At 39.8% G+C, this 5,185-nt stretch overlaps 1 pseudogene; it reads left to right on the forward strand.

Annotated features, from left to right (window-relative positions):
* Window positions 1-4,216, forward strand: part of LOC103193989 — a 42,276-nt pseudogene extending 38,060 nt beyond the window's left edge.
* The last annotated feature ends 969 nt before the right edge of the window (window positions 4,217-5,185 follow it).

Here is a 5,185-nt window from a genome sequence, read left to right on the forward strand (position 1 = left end):
AAAGAAGAATGAAGAAAATCAAAATTAATGGAAACAATTAGTCCTAGCGACTGGTACACCATCCGATCTCCAGCCTATACAACTGTGAGACCAGAAGAACTAGATGGGGCCCGGCTACCATTGTCATGCACTTGGAAGGGGATCTGTGTAGCAGATCCTTGATAGAGAGGGAAAAGAATGTGGAACAAAACTCAAAATCATTTGGAGAAAAAAAAAGGGGGGGAGGACCAGGTTTGCTGTTCTGATAGAGCCTGGTTGGAACCACTGAGACTATGGCCCCTAGCTGCCCTTCAGGTCTGGAATTGAACCCACACCTGTGGTTTCCAGCCACACAGAAGACAGGCATATGAGTTGAACATTTACCTGAGGTAGATCCACTCCTTGGAGAGAACAATCATTGAGAAAGAAGGGCTGCCTGTGCACAAGGAGACTGCTTAGGTGGCAGGAGTTCATGGAGGGATGGCCACTGGGAAGAGGTAACTATGGGGAGGAAGTGGGAGGGGAGCTATTGCATTGTGGTAAACTGTGGTCAATGTCATGAGACAAAGTATATGTAAACTGCTGTATGGAAAGTGAATTTGCTCTGTAAATCTTCACCCAAATCACAATAATAAAAAAAAAAAAAAAGAAAAAAAAAAGAAAAGTTGGTCGTCTGATCTTACCTATCTGCTCTGTTGGAGAAAGACTCTGTGATCAGTTCTCATAGAGATTACAGCCTAGAAAACCCTATAGGTCAGTTCTACTCTCTCACATGGGGTCACTATGAGTTTAAATTGAGTTGATGACAATACTGCTATCGCCACCAACAGAATGACTATAATAAATAAGACAAATCAGACAAATATTTATATACATATGTGGAAAATGGGAAACCTCCTACTGCTTATGGCAGTGTAAAATGGTATAGCCACTTTGGAAACAAGTTTAGAATTTTCTCAAAGCAGTTAAACAAAACTGCTATACTACCTAGTAGTTCTAGGTATCAGCCTAGGAGAAAGTGATATATGTGTCAGTATGAAGACTTGTTTGGGAATGTAAATAGCAGCATTATTTACAATAGGCCCAAACCGGAAACAACCAAAATGTTCATCCACTAGTAAATGGATAAAATGTGGTATATCCATATAATTGAATACTCTTCAGCAATAAAAATAATTTGCATGTTATGTTGTGAATGAATCTCAAGAACAATATACTAAATGAAAGAAGCCAGATTATAAAAACTATGTATTATATGATTGCATTTATATATGTCTAAAAAAGACAGATTTATAGATATAGAAAGATGATTGTTTGGGGATGTGACTTGGGATTAAGTGTAAATAGGAATGAGTCATCATTTTGGAGGAATAAAAACATTCTAAAATGATTTATGATGATGTTTGTACCACTCAATAAAGTTAGTAAAAAGCATTTAATTCTACATTTGATATGGATAAATTTTATGATATGTAAATTATACCTCCATAATGCAACAACAACAGCAGCAAAACTATGGTGATATGCCAAAAACAATTCAAGGAGATAAGGACAGAACAATTAAAAACTGATATCTTGGGTTTTGCTGCTGTAAAATGGTAGGAGTGGTAGTGGTAGCATCAGAATCTTTCTAACTTCAGGGAAGATAATGACCAGGATTAGTCCAAACCTGATCCCTATGAGGTAGAGGCAGACATACTTTCACTCTCCAGCCTTTTTACCATTCTGACAGCAGCTGTCCCTCCCATGGAACTCTCTGCTTCTGGGTTCAATGAACCTGTTTCATTTTCCACACAGAAGTCACAGACAATACTTACAGTTTGGTGGTTTATTAAGGAAGCAACAGAATACAACTTGGAATCAGGAGCAGTAGGCTACAATTCAGGATCAGGATCAGGAAGCATAGTAAAGTCTCCCTTCTTTAGTGAAGGACATCTCTGTTCCTTGGTCTCCCTCCACAGAACAAGCTTCCTCCCCCACCCCCCGCCCTCAGGACAGGCACTTATCAACCTCCTCAGGATAGGCTCCTCTTGTCCCTGCTGCATTTCACCACAAACTCTGGCACAGAGCCCCTTCCAGGTCACTCAGTGTCTTCAATGTTACAGCCCTTGACCATGATACAGCTCTTTTAAGAGATTCCTTGCCTCTTCTCTCTCTCTCTTTCCCTGCTTATTCTCTCTTCTCTTTTCTCTTTGTTTCTTTCAGTGTCTGAAAACCTGTGTGGAGTTGGCTGTATGTATTTACAAACTCCTCATCAACTTCAAGGTGTGTCTTGCTTATCATGGCCACAAACTGACTCATCTCTTCTCAGTAGGCCACAGATACTGAATTTGTATAGTAGGCTAAAAGCATTTCATCTACATAGTCTATTGATCAAATCCTTGCAATGTACGTACAAATCACAGGGCAGGCTGCAGCCTAGGACCAGACAAAAATTATCAAGCCAAGTTGTTTACAGTTTACCCAGGAAATATCAGTCAACCTGACAAAAATAATCCTCTGGGGTATAAAACTAGAGCAAAGTTATATGCTCAGGGCTTAAGGGAAAAACCTCTCAACATCTTTTTCCAAGAAACCAAGGCAAAATGCTACATAAAGGAACTCATTTCAACAAAGCTGCCAATTTAGAAAGATCTCAAGAAGGAGATAAGACCAAATAGCTTAAAAATATTTTCTCTTCTGTTGCTTTTATTTCTGTTTTTGGTGGCCTGACTTGATGGTGGGCAGAAAATCTCCATTGTTGTCGTTATTTTGTGCTGTTGAGTTGATTCCGATTCACGTTGTTAGGTGCAGTTGAATCAATTCCAACTCATAGTGACCCTAGGTACAACAGAATGAAAAACACTGCCAGGGCCTGTGCCATCCTTATAGTGTTTACTGTGCTTGAGCCCTTTGTTGTAGCCACTGTGTCATTCCATCCCAACTCATAGTGAACTGTAAATGTGGGCAGAGATTGATGCTGTCTCAAGATAATGATAGTCACAGGAAAAAAAAAAAAAAAAGCTACAGTGGCATGTTTTTATTCTTTTAAAGTGTTATAAACCATTACTATTTTCTAAATCATGTCTTCATTTTTCAGTTACTTTATAATTCCCACAATTTCATATTGCCCTCCTTGATTCTAAATTTTCTCTAAGGGCATTTTCCAAGTGCTAGGTACCGACTCAATGGCACATAACAACAACACAACAAAAGGTACTATGTAATTTTTGTTTTACAGTAAGGATTTATGTGTTGTTTGAATTCAGATATACTTCTCTGAAATGAGCTTATTGAGATAACCATTTTTAAAACAAAGCATTTTGTTTCTGGAGAGAAAATTAATTTAACTGGTTCATTAGATAGTCTATAATAGTTAATACTCCTTTTTCAGCTCTCCTGCTTGAGATAAAGTTAAGAGTCTTCTCATTTACCCATTCATAGATCCAGTCAAATGTTTATTGGGCATCTCCTTTTTCCCAGCGTTAAGCTATGTACTGAGAATATATTACTGACACCAGATGAAGGAAAGAAAAGAATAAACAGCTTTTTTTTTGTATTGATTTGCTGCCAGTACACAGATATTGGTGATTATCATCACAGAATCTAAGCCAAAAGGGGAAAGGAATAGACTGGTATCAACATTGTTGTCATTGGACACGGGTTCAGGAAAATCCACCACTACCAGGCACCTGATCTATAAATGTGGTGGGATCAACAAAAGAACCACAGAAAAAATTGAGAAGGAAGCTGCTGAAATGGGAAAGGGCTCCTTCAGGTATGCTTGGGTCTTGGATAAACTGAAAACTGAATGTGAGTTTGACATCAGCATTGATATTGCCCTGTGGAAATTTGAGAGTGGCAAATACTATGTGATCAACATGGATGCCCCAGGACACAGAGACTTTACCAAAAACATGATTTCAGGAACAACACAGGCTGACTGTGCGGTCCTGATTGTTACTGCTGATTTTGATGAATTTGTAGCTGGTATCTGGACAGACTTGTGAGCATGCCCTCTGGCTTACGCATTGGGTATGAAACAACTAATTGTTGGTGTTGACAAAATCAAATCCATTAAGCCACCCTAAATGCAGAAGAGACATGGGGAAATCATAACGAAGTCAGCACCTACATTAAGAAAATTAGCTACAACCTTGTGATGCTGTTGGTTGAAGTTTTGTGCCATCTTGACTGGACCATGATTCTAAGTGGTTTAAACAGTTGTGATGTAATCAATTCAAGAGATGCTCTGTGAGCAGCACTCACTTGTAAGGGAGTTACTTCAGGGGTATGACCTGCTTCTGATACATGTATACGTGTCCTAGGAACATTTTCTGCCTTTCTGCTTCATCTGGATCCTACATCTAGCTCATCATCTCTGGTTCTTGGAGCTGAACCATTGGCCTGACATATTGCCTCCTGGTCTTGGGATAGTTGCCTTTGCAGCCTGTGAGGCAAGAGTCTGCCATTTTGCCTGACAATCTTGGATTCATCATCTTCTGAAGCCAGCAACCTGCTATGTTGTTGTTATTGTTATGTGCCGTCGAGTCGGCCCCGACTCATAGCGACCCCTCCTTGGGTTTCCGAGGCAGTATCACTACGGAAGTAGGATTGCCCAACCTTCCTTCCGAGGAGTGGCTGGTGGGTTTGAACCGCCAGCCTTCTGGTTAGCAGTCAAGTGCTTTAGCCACTATGCTACCAGAGCTCCTAGCAACCTGCTATACTGACTGCCAATCTTAGGTTTGTCAGCCCTCGCAGCTGTGTGAGTCAGGAGATGCCACCAGCTTGATGTTTGACCCACAAATTTGGGACTTGCTGGCCTCTACAACTGTGTGAGCCATTTCTCTGAGATAAATATCTCTGTTTCTATATATATACATACATACGTATGTATGTACATACATATATGTATAGTATATAATGCATATGTTATATATATATGTACTACATATAGAAATATATATATATAAATGTATGTGTGAAGAAGGACAGGGCCATCCACTTCTGAAAAACTGCCACTGAAAACCTTATGAATAGCTGTGAAACCCTGTCTGATATAGTGCCTGAAGATGAGCCCCTTAGGTTGGAAGGTACTCCGAATACAACTGGGAAAGAACTGTCTACCCAAAGTAGTGTCCTTAATGACATGGATGGAATAAAGTTTTGGGGGCCTTCATTGGCTGATGGGGCACAACTGAAAATGGAAAGAAATAGTTTCAAACAT

Source organism: Orycteropus afer, unplaced genomic scaffold (genome assembly GCF_000298275.1).
Source record: "Orycteropus afer afer isolate SDZICR_OR568_19922 unplaced genomic scaffold, OryAfe1.0 scaffold00041, whole genome shotgun sequence".
NCBI lineage: Eukaryota > Metazoa > Chordata > Mammalia > Tubulidentata > Orycteropodidae > Orycteropus > Orycteropus afer.